This window comes from Sphaerodactylus townsendi, linkage group LG04 (genome assembly GCF_021028975.2).
Source record: "Sphaerodactylus townsendi isolate TG3544 linkage group LG04, MPM_Stown_v2.3, whole genome shotgun sequence".
NCBI lineage: Eukaryota > Metazoa > Chordata > Lepidosauria > Squamata > Sphaerodactylidae > Sphaerodactylus > Sphaerodactylus townsendi.
Window position 1 is genome coordinate 99231580 of NC_059428.1, and position 24411 is coordinate 99255990.

A 24411-nucleotide genomic window follows, 5' to 3' on the forward strand; every position below is an offset into this window, starting at 1 on the left:
GTAAAATCCCCTCTGTGGGTCAAGGCAGGAAACAGCGTAAAGTCCTTCTCTTCCAACAAATAAGAGGAGGAAGAGGAGGAGTTTGGATTCATACCCGACTTTTTTTCCATAAGAAAACTCAAGACAGCCTTCAAACTCCTCTCCTTCTCCTTGCAATAGACACCTTGTGAGGGAGGTGAGGCTAAGAGAGTTCTGAAAAACTGTGACCAGCCCAAGGTTGCCCAGCAAGAATGCAGGAGTGTGGAAACAAATCCAGTTTATTAGATAAAAGCCTGCTGCTCATGTGAAGGAGAGGGGAATCAAACCCTGTTCTCCAAATTAGAGTCCACCTCTCTTAACCACTACACCACACTGGCTCCCCAAATTTAAATTTTGATTTTCTCAGTCCTAATGTAATGCTATAAGTGCTACACTTCAGAGGAACTAAGGATTGGCATGACATTTTCCCCACTCATATGTGAAATGTACTTCCAGTTCACAGATTGTGGGTTGGATCCAGATTAAGTTTTTGGTACAGGCAATGAACTTTTGTCAGTACCTCCCACTGATGTCCACTGATCTATCTGAAATTATGTTTCTGGAAGACAAAGAACTCTCAGCAACAGAGCAAGAAGTAAATTGGGTATCTGCAGCAGGAAAGGAAATTGGTGGCAATTGCCTCATAGCTTCTGCTATCAGAAAATTTAGTCTGGATCCAACTCTAGGTCACTAGCCTGAGAATGTTCTAAATCTGTAGCAAAATAATGTCCACTGGTGCACTTCATATATGATGGTGTCTATTCACTACAGTGTTGTTCTAAACTAGAGTTATTTTCTAAGTCCATTGACTTCAATGTCATGTATCAAATAATTGTAGGAATTCTTCATACCAATTCTGAACACATTTACTTACAACAAATTCCACTGTATTCAGCTGAGCTTTTTCCCAAGCAAATGGGCGTAGTATTACAATCCTTAATGCCTAATCAAGATCATATGCTGCAAAGGAAAGTGATCTGCTAAGAGACCACGTAATGACTGTTTTTGTCCATGAACTTCCAGTAACTGCCTCATGGGAGTTTAAAACTTTACAGGTACTTATTGCCACAGCATCGTGGTCCTGCACCCTGACTTATCTAAGCACACTTATTTGGCCATAGGTCCCACTGTGTTCAGTGGAACCAGTAAGTATACACATTAAGTATACACAGTAAGTATACTTACAACCAGTAAGTATACAAGTATACACATACAGTAAGTATACACATTTACTTGTGAAAAAACTAAGTATAACTTACATTCAAGAAAACATGCATAGAATATATGTATAGGAGGAATACCTCTGCAGATCCATTTATTTCTAATCACGATACTGAAAACAATTTTGTTCCTATTTTGAGAACTCTATTTGTGTAATTTGGTTTTAAATTATGTTACTAAGTGCGTGAATGAAGTCTCTTGTGTGACAACTCTGTGTATTTATGTATGCGTGTGTGTATATATAAAATTTGGAGACATTGAAATCAGTGTGGATAGCATAGCCTTTTCCAATGATTCTAAGCCCAACCATGAATCTGCACAAAAAGTCTGAGTTCACAGTAACAAGATCTGCCCCTGATTTATGTCCATTCATTGGCATTTGTGCATAGAGTCTATACCCATGTGTGAGGGGGAAAACAAGATTTCTGCATACACATAGACTTCACAAATACTTTGCAATGATGCCAAAAGGTCAGAGTTGAGATTGTTCATGTTCTTCCATCATTCACATGTATTCAATGTATATCTGAAAAGAAGAAGGAGAGAAGGAGGAGGAGTTTGGATACCCCCACCTTTCTCTCCTGTAAGGAGTCTCAAGGTGGCTTACAAGCTCCTTTTCCTTCCTCTCCCCACAACAAACACCTTGTGAGGTAGGTGGGGCAGAGAGTGGGGAGTAGGGAATCAAACCCAATTTTCCAGATTAGAATCCACCTGCTCTGAACCAGTACATCACACTGGCTTTAGATTCCAGGAAAATGGTGTCAACTCTCTATATGGTCAAGGGACAAATTTCTGTCAACTTTGGCTTCTGATCTGTAAAACGAACTTAACCTATCTCACAGATTTAGGATGAATGCAGTGGTAACTTTCATGATTTTGCTTACGAACAGTGCTAGTTAAATGATTAACTATAATGAGTTAGGAATGGGGAATAAGAAGGAATTAAAGCATGCAATAAATTCTCAAAATATCAGTTGTTTTAATATAAATTGTCTGTTGCCATTAATATAAATTGTCTGCTGCTTGGGGGAAAAATAACTCTAACACCAGTGCTAGTACAGAAGTAGACTCTCTGATTTTTCTGGTGAGCAGCCAGGCCTTGAAATTTGCATTTAAACAAATAGCACAGAGAACAATGTACCACATCTTGTTTTAAGATATTGTTCTTCAAGCACAACATAAAGAAAAGCTAACTTAAAAATTGCATTTCTGTCTCATTTTTAACTCACTGTTGTGACAAGTAATAACTAAGACTTCTTTAACCAAAAGTGTTCAGGGATGTGAAGGGGGGGGGAGCCATTCTAGACCCAATTCAGCTTATTTTTCAGTGAGTGCATCATAATGGATGTTTCACCTGGCTAGTCATTTACTTTTTCCTACTTCTGGATGCAAATCTTTCAAAATACAAACACAGAGGAGCAAAAAAAGTATGTTCGATGTTTTCCTTTTGAACCTCATGAAATTTGCTGAAAACCTTTGCAATTTGCAGTTTGCAGTAAACTGAATTCAACTCATTCTTATAGCCTAAATCTAATCTTAAATGCATTTATATGGAATGAAGTTCCCTTAACTCAGTTACTGGGACTTACTTTCTAGTAAATACATTTAGTATTGGTGACTTAGTTGATTATATTATCAGTTAATAATGCCCCAGCCAACACTAAACAGTTGGTCCAAAGAACTGTTGAACTACTTCAGCAAGCCCAAGGGAATTTTGGTTTATGATCCTCATGCAACAACTTTCTCAAAAGAAAGAAAGAAAGAAAGAAAGAAAGAAAGAAAGAAAGAAAGAAAGAAAGAAAGAAAGAAAGAAAGAAAGAAAGAAAGAAAGAAAGAAAGAAAGAAAGAAAGAAAGAAAGAAAGAAAGAAAGAAAGTGTAAACAGATTCCTACTGGATTGGCCCAAACATTAATTGGCCCAAACATTTATTGGCCCAAACATTAATCTAGACCCACGTTTTCTTTGCCACAGCATCCAACCAAATGCTTCTGGGAAGTAAGGTTTCAGAACATCTCTCCTCAGTATACCAGTAGGTATACTACTTTTAAAGCCTGAAGTTTCATTTGACTATCAAGGTTAACACTGCCTATCCTGATTCCTATGGTGTGGTGGTGCTCTGCTATTTCGCAGGAAAATATTCATAAATCCTACTGGGCCAGCCCTTCAGCACACGCAAAGGTAGCTCGAATTACAATCCAGTGTTTTCAAGGAAGACAAGTATTAATGTTTTCCTAAGAATATAGATCAGCAGTACAGAACAACTAAAGAGTGACTTTCCTTGTTTAGTTTTAGAAGAACAAAAAAAGTGGTTACAATGTTTTTATCTGGGCCTGTAGTATACAACTCAGATGCATCTTTGGAAAAGAACTGTCATGAAACTTTTTTTCTTTCACTTTTTTGATGGAGATGAAAGTCTGGAATTTCAGCTTCCCTTTAGGGTTTTTTAATGTATTCAGCAAGCTAAACAAAATTCCATAATGTCAGCATTTGAATAGTAAGTGATTAAGTACAACCATATTGCATGTGACAATGTGACATTGCTTTCTTTTCTTATTCTTGTTTATTATAGCTTTTTTTCTCATACACACACACCAATAAAGTTGAAGCTGCTAGCTGAAATAAGGAGACAGACCACAGCTACAACTGAGTTTAGGAGGATTTAACCATCTTAAATGTATCCAGGATTTCAGCCGATATAAATAATATTTGCCATCCAAAACAAGAACTAGAAAACCCCTTCCCAATGTACAGTTTAGACTCAGACCGACAGAACAGGTCTGCTGGATCTTAACACATAAAAAGGATTTTATAAATGTGAATAACATAAAGAAAATAATAGTATTTTAAACACTGACCAACTGACCACCTGCAGTCTGCTTTTCTCTAACAACCTACCTGATTTAGATTTTTTTTAAGCATTCAAATATGGACATGTTGTTAATGATCGATTTTAATGAAACCTTTAATGCAGTTACTTGTCTTGAAAATAGAATTAAACCTCCAACTGTTCTATCTACAAAGGCACGTTTGTCACTGACATCACAGCAACAAGACTTGACCTTCTCACATGTTCATGAAAGGAATATGAAATCTTTTAAGGGAATTCCTTAGATTTTTTTTAACAGACATAATAATGAACTGATCCTTAAAACAAATATTTGCATTCAAATTATCTGGATTTAAAATGATTTTGTTCCTTCCACATGGATGGAAATAAAGCAGGTTAAGTGTTAGAACATTAAATGGATTGTGATTTGATCTACTTAAATTGCTGATATGAGTAAAGAAATTAGGGATCAGAACTGGAGAAAATAACAAACTGCCTATATCACTCCAGTATTCTACTACATTACATATTAGGGGATTCAGAAAACATACATTGCCTATAAATGGAATGCTTGAAGTTTGCAATACAATAACTAACTACATGCCTATCTTACTTTCCCAAAATCCTAAAGTGGAAAAGGAAAAGTATAAATTGTTAAAATGACAGAAAGACAAAATAGTAAAAAAAAAACTTAACAACAAACCACTATATGGCTTTTCAAAATTATATATATATATATATATATATATATATTATTTCTTTGAATATTGATAGCATTGGGCTACCAGTATTTCAGGTAAAGGAATCCAAATACCTGGGGCCACAGTAGAACGGGCCCTAATCCAAACAACTTCTTATTGATTGTCATGAAATTACACAGCTTGGAACAGTCCTCCTTTGAAATCTCAATGGACTGGAAGACTCATGCAGAGAAAGGCATACATGCCATTATGGGTTAAAATCAGAAACTTGTAAGCACATGTAAACGCATATCTGTCTTTTCTAGTACAGAAACATTAAAAAATAGGCTTTATTTAACAATTTTTCTCAATAGACCAACAAATCAACAGATGCATGCATTTGTGCTGAGTTCAAAATTATGCTTTTTTTTCACGAGTTATAATTGGAAAAGTACTTTACATAGCAGAATTATAAAGGTACTCTTGTGTAGTTTTTTTTATTATTATGTTCCAAATGTATACATCAATTGATTAATATAGCTGTACTTATGTTTTTCTGTATAATGTAGTATAATATGCCTCCTCTTTTCATTGACTAGGCAAAAAACATTATTTGATGCTGTCCAATAACAGTTTTCCTTAAATACAATATTCAATATAATTTTATTATTTTATAGAATTGAAATGCATATGCAGAATCACAGATTAAAAATTATGTTCAGCAAACTCATGTTGTATTTTACAAGTCGATCTAAATAGATATAGATATGACACTGTAAATTAATGGTACATCCTGAGGTTTTTTATAATCTGATATCACACTGTTTTAATTCCAAATCTAGTTAGCATTATACTATGGCATAAATATTCTTTGATAGCGAAGAAATGTTTAAATGCAGTATGTGTATATACCATGCAGGGACACAAAAGTTCAAAATCATTTTTAAAAATATTTTAGTCAATAACTCTACAGTTGAAAACTGAAAAAATGTAAAGCTACTCAATAGTAAATAAATATTTCCATATCACTGTACAAGAAAATCCCAATTAATTAATTTAGTATAACTAGGCTGCAGACCAGGTTGTTTGTTTAAACAGCTTGAAATATAAAAATCGCTATATCATAGAACGTGTAATTTTGTGGTATAACTGAAACCCAAGAATGCTTTGAGCACTTTAAAGATGTAATTATTTCTTACGTTGCTTCACATGTAACAAACCTTTATGGCCCAATTCATATAGATACAACTTCTTTTCTTCTATTGCCAGATCTTTGTCTAGTTTCTCCTTACTATTTCCATTTTTGCTTAGTTATTCAAAGATACCATTACCTAGATATGATAATATGTATAATATGAACAGAATCTTCCAAATCTCCTGTAGACTTAACAGGGCAATAAGATCCAAATATAAAATCCTCAGAAATATACTGCATTAAAGTCAGGAGTGCTTCATTTTAAAATAAATTCAAATCTGAAAAGCAAGACTATCAATCAAAGTTCCTGCAGACTTCAGTGCTATGAAGGTAAAATCCAACCATGAGCCCACTGAAACATTGCTACGAATATGCTGAAAGGAAACAAAAGTTTTTCCTCTGTTGCAATAAGTGTAGTGTTACATTTAATGATTAAATCAAGAAAACGCTGGTCCTGGCTAATGAACATATACACAGAAGAGCCAAGTTCAAATTCTGCCAGTCTGAGGTCCAGAAAGCATCACCATGAATACTAATTACATTTAAATTAATACCCAAGGCCACAGTTCCATCCTATGGGAATCCAGAGCAACTCTCATTCAGGTTACCATTTGGTTGTCAATGTGAAGAATTTAATCTGAATAGCAGTTCTTGCTATGATCACTTTACAACTCTAAAATCATGCAGTATGGTCACTATTTTAAATTCTGCGCTGCAGATTACCAAATTTGGTGTAAAATGCATACCGGTAAATAGAAACTGAGTTTTCATACTGGATGATGCTGTAGTTGGTACAACCTACAATAGCATACAGACCTACATAATACAACATAAGATATTGTAGCCCACTGTTACGCAAGGATTAATTTCAAGGGGATTCAGTATGGGTTGTGCCACAGATATCACAGAATAAACTATAATGCCACTGCAGAGAGGGAACACACATACCCAGTATTATAGAAATGGAATAAATTAAATCTATGTGTATAATTATAGGATTTAATATACTCATTCTTTCCATAATATATCTTCAGGGCATTAGGTTATATTGGTTACATTATGCATCATACAATAATGGCAAGAGAAAATTCATTTATTTCACCTCAGTAAATAGTTATTTGAAACTCCTCTGCTTCTACTGAATTGTAAAATAAAACAACACAACAGAGCATGCTTATGGCTACCCAGGTTCACTATGAAACTGTGAGCTAAATTGTGGTCAGTGTTTTTAATAGCTTCTAGAACTGCATTCACATTCCTTTCTTACTACATTTTAGTTTCAACTGTGTGTTTATTTGTGTTTTTTAAAGTTTCAGACTGCAATACTAGGCCACTGGCACAATAGAATCAACAGAAGCAGCTTCCAAGTCAAAGTGTTAGCATCAAGATGCCAATGTATGGCTCCAGATTTGTAACGATAATAATAAAATCAGCAAAATCTGGAATTGAACACTTGAAGCCAAAAAGAATTGCTTACAGATAAGCAAATGTAGCTGAAACAAAAATGAAGTTCAGAATAATTTAAAATGCATTTCAAATATTAATCATGCCCATGTTTTATTCACCAGTTTCCATGTGTCATTTTGAGTCAGCTGCACTTCATATTTCAAAAGAAAAAATGTTATTTTATTAAAGTACAAATGTTCTCTTATTTAATTTTGCAAAATCTTTGTAGTTCAAGCAAATGGAATTGCACAAATGCACGTGCCAACAACTATACCAAATGCAGTAGTAAATGCAAGTTTGTGTTATCATATAAATCCTTAGCCCCTCTTTCAAATGTCTACTTTAATCAAATTATATAATGTTAGGATTTTCTGAATGTTTAGGGAAAGAAAGGTTAGTGTGTATGTGTGTGTGTATTCCATAGCATAACCATTTAATACAAACGTCATCTCCTTATAACTGAGGGTATACTAGTCTCATTTGCATAAAACTTGTTAAATAAACAATTTGTTGAATTCATTAGTGAAGCCTTTCCTTTATTATGAGATAATATAACTGGGGTTTTAAATTTTCAACTGAAAAGTGGGACAGATGTTTCATTTATAACTGGCAACTTCCTTCTAAGCATCTGAAGATAAAGAGTGGTCACACTTTCTAAAGAAATCGATAAGGACTGACAAAAAAAGCAAGCTCATATATACTGCCAGGCATAATTTAGATACTGGATACAGGTGAAAATACACCTGAAAATGCTGTAAAATGATGTTAACCAATGAAGACTGACTGAAACTTAATAGTAATTAATGTGATGGTGGCAAAATTGTGTTAATAATTGCTAGGAAAAGCTGATCTAGATTCTAACATGGAATCTAAATATAGTTACTTTTATTTATTTTTAAGTATACAATATAAATACATTTTAATATTTTTAAAAGGCTATGCAGAAATAGAATTACAGGCATTGATACATGCGGCTCATTTCAAAATATTCCATAAATCATAGCTAAGACCTTTTTTCCCTTATCTGCCATGCAAATTTAAATTATATATATCAACGTGGAAATAAAATCACATGCAATCATGTATATGATAACAAAAGTACATATTGCTTGACAGATGACAGAGAACTCAATACTTCCATGTCACTGTAACCATACCAGATACAAAGTGCTGTCCGCATCTGTAAGTCTGTCAATGCCAGAACTTTACAATGCATCAGCAGATTCAAATTCACACAAACTTCTACGTGCCAAACCTCCCTCACCCCCTCAAAAAAAAAAAGAAATCAAATTCCGGATTGATTTTTTTCACAATTACAAACAAGGCAAAGAACATTAAGATAGGTGAAGTGGGGGAAGAGGGTTTTAAAAAAAACTTACTGAGTACATAGGAAGCGAAGGCTTTCCTCCCCGAATGATACCAGCCTTCCAAATGTTCCCGGGTTAACTGACCAGCCCTGTCAAGGGGAGACAAATGAAATCTCCTTTGATATTTGTGAAGAGCGAGAGAGGAGGAGGGAGAAGGGGGGGGTGGTGGGGGGAGGGCTTTCAAGGCAAATGAGAAACAGGTGGTTTGCCATGACTTCCCTTTGCAGAGCCTTCCTTGGTGGTCTTTCTTACAAGTACTGACACAGCTTATCTTAGCTTCCAAGATATGACTGATTTGATGGGGCTTTCCCAAAAATGTGCATTATTATTAAGTAGTGCTCAGCTCCAGCATCTTTACCAACTGGACAGGCTTTAAAGAAGGATATGTCAGAGTGTGACAGAAAAGACATCTGTCTGCCTTTGCTTTGCTCAAGCAGACTTCCCACAGCCAGAGACAAGCTGCCCTTTCGTCAACTGGCAAAACTAGGGAGACGGTTCCTGGCTGCAAGCACAGCTCTTCTTCATGTACATGGATGGTAGTGGACAGTGCTGTCAAGTCACAGCTGATTAGGGGTTTCAAGGCAAGTGACGTTAAAAGCTAGTTTGCCATTGCCTGCCTCTGCTTCATGCCCTTGGTATTCCTTAAATACCTCTGTTCGAAATACTAGCCAGGGCTCAGCTTCTAAGATCTGGTGAGATCAGGCTAGCTATGTCAGTGTATTCATGTGGACAACACCATGTTTAATCCCAGTGCCCAGTTGTCCAGAAGCCTTTTCTTCATCAGTTGCCCATTGGCTTCCAGGTCCAATTTAGCTTTAAAGCCCTCAATCCATGAAGAAGCCTCTTTCCAAACAGGAACCTGTGGAAAAAATGTGCTTCTCATTTTCTTTAGTATGATCTGCTACAGGCCAGGCCTTTTCTACTTTGGAGCAACCTTCCAGAAGGCATGACATTCCCTCGGGACCTTCTGATGAGACCATAAGACAGAAGTGTGATTCCAAGACAGCTCAGACTAGGGCTGGAAACAACCTGGGGGAAAAATGTCCTGCCCCTTTTATCAGAGGCTAAATGTGTAGAAATGTGCAGGGGAAGCTTCTCATGGAAGTACACAGCATCACCAGGTAAATAAAATCACATTAAGTCTGCATTAAAGAGATAGGACACTGTACCCTCCAGGCGGTTGGCAGCCCTCGCTCAAATAGTATCTGGCTTTTGTTTAATCTGTATTAATTTAGCTGTTTCAGTTATGTGTTTTAGTGACGTTCATAGATCATTTTAATATTTTATTTGTTGTGGTTACTCACCTTGGGCAGAAAAAGTCTAGAAATTCTCTAAATAAAAATCCCCCCTCCCCAGCTTTCAAACAAAATTAAATCAGCCATTTGAAATTAAGCGCTGTGGGTGTCCATATCCGTGGAAGCTGGCGGCATTTCCAGAAGAAGCTAACGACACCACAGGTTTTATTTAGGTTTCTCTTAAAAGGTAGCAGAAGAGCTGTAGGCAGAATTGCAATCTGGGATCTACAGATGTTTCCTGCTGTCTGACCACTTTGTGTGCCTCGAACAGGTCTTATCCTGCCATTCGATAGGATGCATTGACTGCCTTGGGGCAGCACATCTTGGACACAGCTGAAGCCCACAAACATTTCCTCCTCCTTCTTCTTCCCTCCAGGAGAGCAGCCCATATTGTTCAGGGTTGGGGAGGCTCCTGGGTAGGGGGACGGTGGGCGGGGATGGAATGGAATGGAATGTCGTGGGTCCTGCACACCCATTGGCTGGGGGTTCATCGTCAGACATTCCATCCCTTAAGCAATTATGTATAAGGATTATTTAAATCCATTGTATAAACAAATACATCAGGCTCTAGAAAACAGTTGGTGTATTAATAGTGCCCACCAAAAGGGCCACCCCTCCTGCCTTTCTTCCCCCTTGACCTGTATCATCAGTTCCTCCTCTGGTGCCTGCTCCTCCTCAGGCAGCTGCAGATGGTACCGTGACTGTAATTACTCAACATTGAAGGGAAAGGGTGAGCATGTGAGAAAATGAGTAACCACCACAGTCCACTGCTTTGTTTGTGTTGTTTTTTTACTTATGCCGTGTAAACTCCATCCCCAAGCCGTGTGTGTATGGCGATTGACTGGAAGTGAGTTGTCGCCATGACTGCTATCCTTTTACATAATAGGATACATTTTTGTTATTCCAAGAAGCACCGCTTGGATTTTATGCCTCAGGCGCCAAAAGGTCTGGAACTTGTCCCGGCATGTGAATGTTAATTGTGAAAGCCTGAAGTTGCAGCTGTCAGAACATTTTTCTGGGAGTAATACCTAATGAAAAAAAGGGGGGATTTACTTCCGAATAGACTTGGGCCATTTCCACATGGGCAAAAAAAGCTGGTTAAAAAAACGATAAAAACAGCGTTATGGGCGGAGACTTCACATGGCCGCTGCTGCAGAAACAACACTGCAGTGATGCAACAATACAACGGTGTATTCGAAAATTGCTAAACTAGCGAGTCTTTTCAACAATGGCGCTCTGCAGCTGACGTCATGCAAAGCACCCACCAGGAATCAGTGCCACAGAGCCTGGCCCCCACAATGGTGGCTCACACTGGCCAATCCTGGTGCCGAACATCCGTGACATCTACCCTGGGGGAAAAAGAACAGCGTTTGTGAAGCGCAGTCATGCAAAGCGCCACGGTTGAGCTGATGCACTACCTGTCCATGGAGCAGCGGGCCATGCAAACGCTCCATTTCTGCAGCTTTGCCAATAACACTGACAGCACAATGCTGTAATTGGCTGTGCAGAAATTGCCTTGCTTAGGACTCCTCCCTCTGTATATTCACAGGAGCGGAAAGATGGTTTGCTAATATTTTGCTAACACAATCGTCCCAATTCTATTTCAGCCAAAATTAAGCATAACTGCTATTACTTTTAATTACAGCATTAGTCCTTCTGCTAAACACTCTCTAACGGAAACCATCGAGGCCCTGAATCTAGTGTGTGACTAACACTGCCCTCCTGTGTACATGCATTGACTGTCAATGAGCTCAATAATGCTTGCGTACAAAAGAGAGCGTACAGGATCATTGGATGTGATCAGACTTCAGTTGATCCTGACTCATTCCATTATTTTCAATGATACAACCCACTCAGAAGTCAACGGGCTTTATTCCAAGACATGTAAGATAGCTTCAGTAAAAACTCAAGCTGGATTGGGGCTTCTGACCTGAGAAGGTCCTGCAACATTCAATGGACTTTGTTCTGAGGGCACATGCTAACAGTTGGGCTGCAAATTTTTAACTTAAGCAGAATCAGTTTTTCTAATGGATGCAGTACAGAGGTCCTTCTGAGTAGAGAACTAAAGGTGGAGATGTCAACTGCATGGAGTTATACTATCCCTTTAATAGAGACTTGGTGGTAGAAAGTGCCCTGAAGTCCCAGCCCATTTAGGGCACTGTAGGGTTTTCAAGGCAAGAAAGGTACAGAGGTGGTTTGCCATTACCTGCCGATAGAGACCTAATATAATGTTCTTTATTTTGATGCCATAAACATCTTTACCTGCTCATTTCTACACCTTGTTTCTATTAAAGGGACAGGATATTTTTGTTCCCCAGGTGGTTGGAAATCTAGATCTCAATTTAATAGAACATACACTAAATCCCAGTTATCTAAACTCTGGATATTATTCAAAAGATTGTCTGGGCACCCCTTGGATGATTGATTGACAGAACCAATGACAGGCCAGCCATTCAGTTCTGCAAAGCAGCATTTCTTGGGAATTAGAAAGGCTCAGAATGGAATCTGAGATACAGCATAGCGATGGGTGTATGAAAACCTTAGGTGTCCTGGAAAATGCACTTTGGATTGTGGTTTCCATTATATGCCATCTATGTACCCTGCCACTGTAATCTGGGATTCGCTATTTTATTCTGCTTTTAACTGGAGATGGGGTTTCTTTTACTATTATTGTAACTTGCTTTGAATCACAGGAAATTGTGGGGCATAAATGTTTTAATAAATAAAAAATATTATTTGATGTATAAAAAAGGCTTCCGTCGTATCCACATTTCTCATTACCTTTAACACCTGGTGTCCCCCTCTGAGCCAAATCAGGATGTGAAACTGGGGTTCATCCAGTTAGCCTCACAACATGATTAAGACATCTTGCACTGAAACATTCGCCAAGGGGTTTTTTTGGTCACATGATCAGGCCATCCACTGGTATTTCTGGCACAAAATAATAATTAGGAGGAATCAGGGGAAGGAGGTTTTATCTCTGCTGAAGATGTACACTGGACTTTCTGACTGCAGTTTCCAGTTCCGTGACAAGTGTACCTGCATAGTGCCTAGGTAAATGTGTCTGACGTTTACACTTTACACTGTCAAGTACACAGTTAAAGCACCTTAGGTTATATTGAAAAGATGGCATGTATGGTGTATCCTTAAGAAGCAGTACAACATTTAAATGAAAGATCTGAATACTCTCTGTTTCTTTTTAAAAAAATTCCAAAACACAATGTTTTTTATCCCAACACCAACCCACAAATTTTAAAAGCCCCAAATTAGGTATAGAATTTGACATTTCTTAGTTGATGTGTTCTTTCCCCCCGGCGTTATCTATTCCTAAACTTTCTGTCACTGGGATTGCAAAGTTTAATGTTTTTTGGCACTCCATCTTGCCAGCAGTATGATTTGAATCAGATACGCAGCGGAAAGAGGGGTTTGATTTGATAAGACAGGGCAACTTTTTGTTTTATTTGTACAGGTGTGAGGGAATAAATGTGATACATGCTTTTTTAAAGGCTTGTTTTCCCCCAGAGTCGATAGACAACATGCATCATGGGTCTGAGAACACTGCTGCCACTATACTATGATTGTACACATTATAAACTCAGCCTGGTATTCAGCTGTCTAGCAGAAGCATCAGATACACCTAATATGATTGTCTTTTAAAATTATAAGTTACTGTTTTGTTGAGGTGGTAGCACACAGCCATTCTTTTGCAGCTGAAAGGGCTGAGAAGATGTCGTTTGAAAGACTTCAAGCACCAGGGCTGCCAAAGTTCTCTGCCCAAGACATTAGCATCCCACCATCAGACGCCCCTCTGGACTGGACTGAGGCAGTGTGTTGCAGCATTTGGAATGCTGGTTGGAAGACCCTGAGTTCAAGTCCCCATTCTGCCATGATGCTAATGATGTGTTCTTGGGGCAGCTATTCTGTCAGCCATACAGCACTGCAGTGAAGAGGGCAGATCCATGCAAGGTGTCCAGAGCTCCCAGGAAGAAGGTCAGGATGAAATTATACATGATAACTGGACATAAGAACATAAGAACTAGCCTGCTGGATCAGACCAGAGTCCATCTAGTCCATCACTCTGCAACTCGCAATGGCCCACCAGACTCCTTTGAGAGCTCACATGCAGGATGTGAAAGCAATGGCCTTCTGCAGCTTCTGCTCCCAAGCACCTGGTCTGCTAAGGCATTTGCAATCTCAAGGATGTGACTAAGTCTCAAGGATGTGACTAATAGACCAAGGATGTGACTAAGTCTGAGACAGCTTCATGTCTTCACTCCAGAAACAAAGTCATGGTTTGAACCTAATGGAGCTCAATTTCTTTGCTGGTTTGCAGAACTGCATTCACATTTCCAATCTACTATATTTCAGTAGGGAATTAAAATCATGCTGTTTCGTTAGCTACATTGAACAAACTGTGGCCAGGCAGAAAATAATGTTATTTTTAATAACTTTTTTTATTCCACCCTCCCTCCTGAGTGTACATGATTCTTTCCATCTTCATTTATTGTCATAGTAGCCCTTTGTGGTGGGCTAGTCCAAGGAAGATCGCCTGGCCCAAGGTCATCCAGTGAGTTGCATGGTAGATGGGCAGCCCCATCCAAATGTGGAGGAGGTGGGATGCAGTGCCAGTGTGGCATTGCCCCACCATGTCCAGTAGGGCTTTCCAGCAGCACAGGGAACTCAGAAAAGCCCCCAAACTCCTCGCTGCTGAAAATCCCTAAAGGTTTTAAAGGGACATACACCACCAAAAGGGTGGTGTAAATCCAAGAGCTGGTGCACCATACAATCAGCCCTAAACCCAGGGAGGGAACCCCCTGGGAATGCCTTGGCCTGCCCTCCTCTTGCTGGCATCATTTACTTGGGGAAAGTAAACATTTCTGGGAGACCTTTCAGCCCTCCTCTTTGGAGGGGGCTTTGGGTGTCCCTAGACCAGTCCAAAAATTCACACTACTAAATGTTATTGGGCTAATAGTAGATAAAAACTGCTCAGGAAATCCAAACCAAAATGTTTCTTCATTCTTGATTTACAAGACATGCTTTCTAACTATGGATGTCTACAGTGTTTTCACTTTAAGTGGTGATAAGGGTGGGGGGAAGCAGCTTTGGAACCATCCTTAACTGCGTGATAGAATGTAGACATCTTAGGATGAAGACATCTCACATTTACAGTTAATGAAATTCTGATGTTTCCAATGGCATCTGTTACTTTTGAGAATTGGATCCGCAAATTCAGAGTCGAAAAAGAAAGTGAGCTGGATTTGCATCTGGATTCAGTTCCACCTCTGGCACAGACTCACTGTATGCTCTTGGCAAGATGCTATACCTCATCTGTTCAATGAGAAAAAAGTGTCTTAAATCATCATTAAACATTCTGTTCCTATGTATAATCAAGGAGACGTGTGCAGTAGATACATATCTATGTGAATGTGACCATAGCTTCCCAGTTCCATCCAAATCAACTCTGAAATAAGCTGAATGCAGAGAAGACAAACTTTCCTCTGCTGCCTCTCACTCCTCTGCTAAAGGAATTGCTGCCTTAGATCCTATGTCCAGTTTAATGAAATACTCCCAATCTGAACAGTGAGCTACCCAACTGAACACTGACAAAGTGGCAAGGCTTTGAAGGGTTACCAAGCATTCAAATTGGATGAAAAGCAAGAGAAACGGTGCCAAGATCTGAGCTGGAGAGTCAGCAAACTCCAGCAGTTAAAATAATACCAATCATTCTGGAGAACCCACTAAAAGAACTCCAATCCTTCACTTGCCCAAATACTGTGCAACCCTTCTGGGAGGAAGGCAAGAAGAGAGTAAAGCAAAGCATCTAAGCGGAGGTCCTATTCCTAATAAATGGGTTCAGGTGTTTAGGTAGCAAATCATCCAGCAGTAATTCCAAAGGCAAAAGAAAAATAGATCTACATCACGCATGTCCAGAATGGGTATCTCAGCAGCTAGACTGGTTTGCAGCCAGTTAGAACAGCAGTCTCTGAGGACAGACTCAGATTCTGGCTCCAGTTATAGGGCAAGAGGTTTGGGTCAAAAACAGATGGTTCTTTCCAGGTTCAGAATGAGAGGGCAATATGGGCCAACTCTGTAGCTAAAGTGGATGAAGGGGAAACCCTGACAGCTGGAAATATTTCCAAACAAAAAAACAGAGGGAAAATAGGTGTGCTTAGCAATAGTCTTCTTTTGATTGGTGACACAATGTTTTGTGGGCAGTTCAGTTAGTCTAAATTACATTATTGGAAGTGTTCGACCTGTTTGTAAGAATGCTGGTAAGGACACAGTTCTTTTTTTTTTTAAGTAAAATGTTTAATGGCAGCGTCCTTTTGTGCTAATAAAAGTACTAAATGTTCACTGGGAGGCCTTGATTTCTGGCCTGATAACCTGATACTCAGCTTCTCTCTGGAATGGATACTTGCCTTAGTAAGTGCTATGAAATCAGGTTCAGACCTGATCACTCTGCTAGCTCCTCCGCCTTTTTTGTGGTAATTGATCAAAAGTTTTATGCAAATTATGCAAAAGCAAGAAGGCCAGCTGCAAGGAGGAGGGAATGGGGGACGATGACCGAACAACATTTATATCAAGAATTGATGTTGCTGGGATTTCGCTGGGGGAAAAAACCTCTGGGGAAGAATATATGTCGTGATACTAAAAAGTACCCCAAAATGCATGAAGAGAGTCAAATCCCTGGTCTGTTAAGGTTAATACTGTCCACTGCAGTTGACAGTGGATCTCCCCAGTCTCAGATAAAAATCTTCCATATCATCTGCTGCCTTTTCCTTTTAACTGGAGATGCTGGGGTTTGAACTTGGGATCATCTGAATGCAAAGCAGATATTCTACTTTCGAGCCATGGCCCCATCCAAACAATTATTCAACCAGATCTCCTGTTCATAGTTCTCAAATATCCCTGGCAGATGCTTCATCCCCTCAGCTTTACCACAGTTGGGGGAGGGCCCCAATACCTCAGAACAGCTGTGGAAAACTGCAATTAATTTAAGGATGACATATGAAGATATATACTTCTGATGCTTTTTTATTAAAAATGATGGAATCAACCTGAAGTAGGAGGGCGGAGGCACGACTGACAGCTGACCTAACATTTGATTTGATAGGATGTGATCTACCATGGAAAATGTAGAGCGGGAAGGAGCCAGGTTTATACACCAGATGCAGAATTCAATGTGATTTCACTTGTTAAGGTTTTATTGCACGAGTACTGAAAGTGGAAAAAAAGTCTTTCTCCAACACCGTGGTCCCAATTGAAAAAAGGACTGGCTGCTGTTGTCACCAAAAAGAAATTACTGGTAATTTGATCAGAGATCTTTCAGGCATTTTGTCTGCTTTGGCTCTTAAAGGGTTGACTTGGCAGTTCGATAGCTGGTATTCCTGCCCAGAAGGACGGAGAAAACTTTAATGGATACGCGTTGTTGGCAGTTTTAGTGATTTAATGGTTCAATTTTCTTTTGTCTCCTTAGTCATTTGTTCTTTTTGAATTTTGGGGAGTAACATATTGGTTGGTTATCCAGGGTGTCACACAATCATTTAATCTAATGTAATTTGAGTAGATGATGGAGTACAATAGAAGTGCTCAGATGCTACTATTCACATGGTTTTAATAATTTGGAACAAACAGCTGAATTTCAGAATGAAGGAGGATGAGTAAGCAGCCCTACTGTCAAGATGCTAAAGCCCATTCAAATCAGTACATTCAGAATTATTTTGTTGATGCCAGTGAGATGTTGTTAGTTTCTTTTTGCATCCTCAGATAAAGAACTCATATTTTAGATACTGGGTTCCACACAGGGATGCTAGGTATTGGTGAGGAAAAGGGATGGGGGGGTGGGTCATAAAAGGAGACATAAGTCTCAATATTGCTGATGCAAAGATGTCATCATATCACCATAAATGAGGGAGGTGCTCAGGTATTTGGACAAAAACTCTATGCTAGAAGCGGTTTTTATCATAGATTTTTGCCCAAATGCCAGAGTGTCTCCCTTAACATCACCACTGTGATGACAAGGCCTAGTCCAGCATGGAGTAGTGGTTAAGAACAGTGGACTATACTCTAGAGAATCAGGTTTGATTCCCCACTCCTCCACATGGGCAGCAGACTCTTATCTGGAGAACAGGATTTGTTTTCCCGCTCCTGCACATGAAGTCTACTGGCTGATCTTGGGTTAGTCACAGTTTGTTCAGAACTCTCTTAGACCCACCTATTGGTGTATGTTGTGAGAAGAGGAAGGGAAAGTAATTTGTAAGCCATCTTGACTCTCCTTACAGGAGAGAAAAGCAGGGTATAAATCTAAACTCCTCTTCTTCTCCTTCTTCTCATTTTAAGCACAGTAAGACACCACTGGCCAACTGGATGATACTGGGGGGAGGAAGCCCAAAATGGGTGATCCCCCATCCCAGATGGGGGGCTGATAACCCTAGTTCCATATACTAGATCCATCCTGCTTTTTCACTCACTTCTCCTTACTCTGTCACATGTTTCTTTTCTCTGTGAAGGGCCCACAAACCCCAGCACAGCATTTTTGGGTGGTCAAAAGGGGCCCCCTCTCACCAGGGCAGAAACTGGTTGGCTTCAACCCATTGTGCAAATGAATCAGGTACTTAGGAGTTCTACACTAATCGTTTAAATTTGATTGATATCCATGCAATCTATAGGCTTCCTCAAAGAATCCTGGGAATTACAATTTGATCAGGATGTTGAGAATTCTCCTGAAGAGACCTCTGTCTTCTCTCTTAGAGCTATAGTTCCCAGAGTTCAAAAAGATCAAAGAGTGACAGGTAGGCTGCTGGTAAATACATTCTATCTACAACTTTGAAATACAGGCCACAGAGAATTAGCATACATTGTCATTTTCCATTAAATGTTTTGGTAGGGCTAGTTCAGATTGAATGCCATGAAGCCTCATTGTCTCACAGCATATGAAAACATTGACAGGGATAGAATTTTTCATTAATGAATATAATGCAGAATAATGAATGGGTAGCCCAAGGAGAAAAGAGAGACACATAAAGCTGGTTAAAATAAGGGCAGAGGTTTGAAAAATTCTTTTGCTGTTCAGGATTGTGATCTAACAAAAGCAATTACGTTTCTGCTTTCTCATTTCGTAAAGAGCAAAAAAGAGGTTTGAGGGATTTTTAAAAAAGCATTTACAGCCCTCTACACACTGTTAACTGAACTGTGAGAAACATACCGGTAATACAAACGGCAGCAAAAGGCAAATAAGTCCATGTTTTTTTTAAAAAAAAGAAAGAAAAAAAAGAACACCCACAAAACAAACCCTAGGAACACTGTCAGGAAGGATCATAAGTGAGCAGGATTTAAATACTTTGGCTACACAGCAGAATCTTATTTATCCAAATATTTGAGGAGAAGACAGGGGCTTTCAAAGAATTAAGCCGACTAAAAATTCAGCTAAAGGAAATCTTCATGCATACAGTTGCATAAAGTCAGGAGGCACAATCGTTTGAATATTCTAGGCCTGCTCTCGCTCAGTAGCAAATTTGTGTCTAGGCTGCAGAGACTGACTGAGGAATCAAAATGGTCCAGGAATAAGCTGAGCTATGCTAAACCTGGAGCACTGCACACTACCAAGAGAGGGGCCACACAGCTCACACATGGCCAGCAGGGCCCATGACACCCAGCAAAGGGCAAAAGGATGAACCTGGTGAACTGACAAGGACCAAGGCTGTTAATGAAGGGTCTGAGACCAGTGCACTGATAGCTGAGTTCCTAGGCCTTGGCTGTGTTTGTTCCTGGGTCCTCAAGACAGTGACCCACATCAAACTTTCCCTTTAAGTAAGTGAAATGGCCAGATGGTTCCTGCTGGGCTGCAGAATGGAGGTTCACACAACTGCCACATATAGTCCTCAAAGAAATTTCATAGCAAAGTGTCCTCGCCTTGATTTTGTTTCCTGCCACTCTTCTGTGTTGCTGTAGGACATGCATTCAAGTCAGCCTCACTTGCAATCTGAAGTAGTACAACAGTGTTGAAGCAAGCAAAAGTTTATCACCTCCTAGAATAAGGTCCAAGGTTTGCAGGGGGAGGGGCAACAAAAGGATAATTAACCCTTATTAGCTATCTCTAAAGGGAATGTTGATAAAGTGAACAATAAAATAAATAAAATAGCACTGATTTAGAGTACTGAGGGGCCATGGCTTAGTGGTAAAGCACCCACTTGGCATGCAGAAAGTCCCAGGGTCAATCTCTGGTGTTTATAGTTAAACTGATCAGGTAATATGATGTGAAAGAGCCTACCTGAGGCCCTGGAGAGCTGCTATACTCTATTTCACATAAGTTAGTAGATTGTGTATTCCTCCACCACAGAACAAAGCATGCTGGACCTTCTTTGTTGTAGAATGCTCCACCGGGGACCTAGTAATATATTGATGATTGATATAATCAGGCACCAGGTATTTAACTTATTTTGCCCAGTATTTACTGTCATCTCTTTCCCCAAAACGTATGTTCAGATAGAAAGGCCATTAATATTTTGAGGCATAATAATAATAATACTGTGAAGCCTAAATGGAAGCAACCCCAACTGTCTACTTACTTGTACCCTCTTGTCAATGCATCCCACTTTTTCCTTCTGGCATTGTCTCCTTCCATGTTGAAATTTATACTGTAATCTCCTCCAGACAGGGCCCATTTTTATGTTGCATCTGCTGCTTGAGATACTTTTACAAGAGATGCCCAGGACTGAACATGGCACCTTCTGAAAATGAAATCACGTAAAACACCTTGCCTACCAATGACACCATATGAATGAATGGACGGATGAACAGCTGGACAAGAACTCCTCTAATTAGTGTGTGTATATATGCCACTTTGCACTAGTTGGGATGATATTTCAGGAAATGGCTGGATCTAAACCAAACTTCTCCCATAAGTATCTATCATTCTTCAGGCTGCAATTTCAGTGAAGGATTTCTTCATAACTTCCTTCATTTCTAAACATTACTGCTCTTGCTATTTTGTCCCACAAAATTTTATTTAATAAATTTGCTTTGGGCCATTCTGTGTGGCAGATAGTTGTGCTTTTATTAAGTGTGACTTTGGGTTGTACAGCTTACAAGATACCCATCTAGACATTTTTGGAGTGCTTCTACATGCTGTAGAGGAGTTTGTGGGTTATAAGAAGCATTCCATATATACTTGAGTACAAGCCAACTTTTTCAACACATTTTTATGCTGAAAACGCCCCCCTTGGTTTATACTTGAGTATATACAGTAATTGTCCTGTAAATAACTCCTCACAAGCAACCAGTCCCTCGGAGAGAACCCCCTAATTCCCAGTGATACAGTAGACAGGAAGAGTGCTTTGGTCAACACAAAGATACATTCCAGACTGATTTTATACAAAAAAAGCAATATGACACCATTCTACAGGAAATGTTTCTTGCATTTTGTGTGCCAAATGAAAGTTTTCGGAGGCCAGAGCTAGCCTTATCATGGAGTAAACTGTAGAAAAACCATTATCCTCCTTCCAGTCTCTGTTTTTATTATTATTTTATCATTCACAAGTTTTTATGTGCAGTCCCTCAGCTCTAGGCTCCTGGGATGGTGAGCAGCAAGATGGAATGTCCCAAATGTAAAGCACTGTAAAAGCAACAAATTCTGAACACTTAAACAACCCAACAGAATGTAAATAAAAAGAGAAAGATTCTTACCAAATGCTGCCAGCAAAATAATTTTAAAAATAAACTGATAGGAGGAGGAAAGTTTCTGCAAGCTGTCCAGAGCGAGGAGAGTCAGGTGACCTGGGAAGATCCTGGGGGATATCATACCCCTACAAAACATTCGTATCTGGAATATGGCATTGTTCAGGTATTCCCTAATTGGAATCAAGCTTTTCACCGCTTTGCAGTTGGGATCTGTCAGAACATGTGTATAGATGGACAAAATCTAGATGACAGGTGGACACTCCTCCCAGCAGGTGCCGTGTGCATAATTAGGGCTGTGTGCACAACTGTGTACCGTGTGCAAAGTCAGATAAGACATGGGCACCCGATTGGCACCTCAATTGTATATTTTTAGATTCTTTCTCCGTTTTGGAAGAGTTGTCATTTCCAGGAATGCTAACTTTGTTAAGCATGCGAACTGGGAGAAGATACACTCGAACACTGAGGTGTTACTGCCATTTACTGAGCCTGAAACGGTTAATGGACAGCAGGCTTTGCCAGCTGCTGTTCAAGGTCAGAGCTCAGAGCACAGAAGTGCGAAAAAACGACCAAGAGCTAAACAAACTGACTCCACAGATGAAGAGTCAGAAGGGGAGGAGGTGGAATGTACTATCCCCCGCACTTCCAAGAGGGTAAACAAGGGTGTACCACCTGACCGGTATGGACATAGTCAGAATGTGTATGTGTGTCAGACTTCTGTCTTGCGAGCCAGCTTACCTCCTATGCAGAGAATTTTATCTCTCCCCAAAGAAGAAAAGAGAGAAAAAGTGCTGGAGGATGCTATGGAGGCCGAACACAGAGTACAGCCTTGGTAATGAAACAGAATGTTTTTTACAAAGTAACACCTGCACCTCAAAACAGGAAAGTGATTGGTATTCTAAATGGAGTGTTCAGGAGAGAAGCTAAGTTGCCGACTATATAAAGGATTGATTTACAAAGCTAGAATCGTTGCTTTCCGTCGGGCTTCTGCCCAAGAAAAAAAACCTGGAGGAAGAAAAAGGGTATTCCCCACAGCCAGGCTTTCAGAATCTTTATTTGCGGTCTGTCCTTGCTCTAAGCGAAAGCAAATATGACATGAGGTTACGCCATACATTTGATTTCCAATGTAGCTTCGGCCCTAAATGCCCCATTAAGGCAGAACGTCTCATATGGCGCCCCCTGCTGGTTACTGAGAAGGTGATGACCCAAAAATGGTTTTATAAGCCGCAACGTTCCCTGTACGGCCTGATTCAAAGCGGCAGGAACTGGTATTTGCTGCTTAGATGCAAAGCTGAAAGAGTTCAGTAGGTTTCTTTATCGCATCCTCTGCTGATGCATGTGTATATGTGAGGGGTCAAGCATCAGACAGAGAGAGATTCATACTGGTTTCTATGTTGATGATATATGTGTATGTACAAAACCTGACCAGCAGGCTGACAAATATCTTTAAAGCGAACCTGGAGTAGAAACCTTTGTGGTCAAAGATCCTGGGTGAAATAACCCACTACCTAGAGCATAGATATCAGACAAGTGAAGGCAACAAGGCTTCTTTTTATGTGTCAGAAGGAAGAAAATAGAAGCCAGTAGTTAAAAGGAAGGCTGATTTATCGATCGCATGAGAAAGTCCCTCGCATGGTTAACACCAATGATTCTGTGTGGAGTTCTGTAAAGAATCCGATACAGAACTGTGTAGTGATCCAGAACTATACAGAGTCTCTGTTAGGAAGTTTCACTCCCACATTGCAAACTGGACCGTGACCATGACCTTGGCTTTATGCCGTAGAAGCATTCTAAGTTTCCGACATGCCATGCCGTTAAACCATTGCAGCATGACTGGAGTAGGTCTGACTTCAAGTGTGATACAGTATCTAAAATGGCACTGCTGAACTAGGGTTACACTGGGTTCTATGCTGATAAACAGAAAGTAACATGCTATGTGCTACAACTGATAGCATCATTTGCTTTGGATCGGTGGATGAATCCATAAGTCATGCACAGTGGTTTTGTAATAACCTATGCCAATGTACCAGTAAAAGTATCCTGGCAGTCCTGATAGATTGCAAACCCTCAGTCAGCGTCTATCAACTGCTGAGGCCGAGGGATTCACTGTTGCCATCTCTGAAACATGCAATGAAACTGGTATATGGATAAAGGCATTGTTATCAGAGCTAGGGGAAACTGTCATCATCATCCAATACCCGTGTTAAGGAAGATTCACAGACAGCCAATATCATCTGGCAGAAACCCGGAAACCTAAAGGCTAGAACTAAGTACAAAGGCGTATTGAAATGCTTAAATGAACAGGTGCATGGGAATTCAGTACAAAAGCGGGTTCATTAAGCTGCAATCACGTAGATTCTTAAGTTGAATCGTAGCTGATGCCTTTAAATCCAAGCTCTACTACTGCAAAAGAAAGAAATATACGCTTTTGTGTAAGCAGCTGAATGTGATGTCTGTATCAAAATGTAAATATGTAAAGTCTGTCATACCGATTTTGGAAGGGGTGTCAGAACATGTGTTTAGATGGACAAAATCTAGATGACAGGTGGACACTCCTCCCAGCAGGTGCCGTGTGCATAATTAGGGCTGTGTGCACAACTGTGTACCGTGTGCAAAGTCAGATAAGACATGGGCACCTGATTGGCACCTCAATTGTATATAGTTGGCACAGACTACAGGGTAAAGT

General features: G+C 39.7%; 1 long non-coding RNA gene across 3 annotated transcripts in view; it reads right to left on the reverse strand.

Annotated features, from left to right (window-relative positions):
• LOC125430860 overlaps positions 1–8932 on the reverse strand; it is a 67406-nt gene extending 58474 nt beyond the window's left edge. For all 3 annotated transcript variants that reach the window (XR_007244232.1, XR_007244234.1, XR_007244231.1), the window contains exon 1: positions 8767–8932. This is a non-coding gene — a long non-coding RNA (uncharacterized LOC125430860). The remainder of the gene's footprint in view (positions 1–8766) is intronic.
• Positions 8933–24411: the final 15479 nt, after the last annotated feature.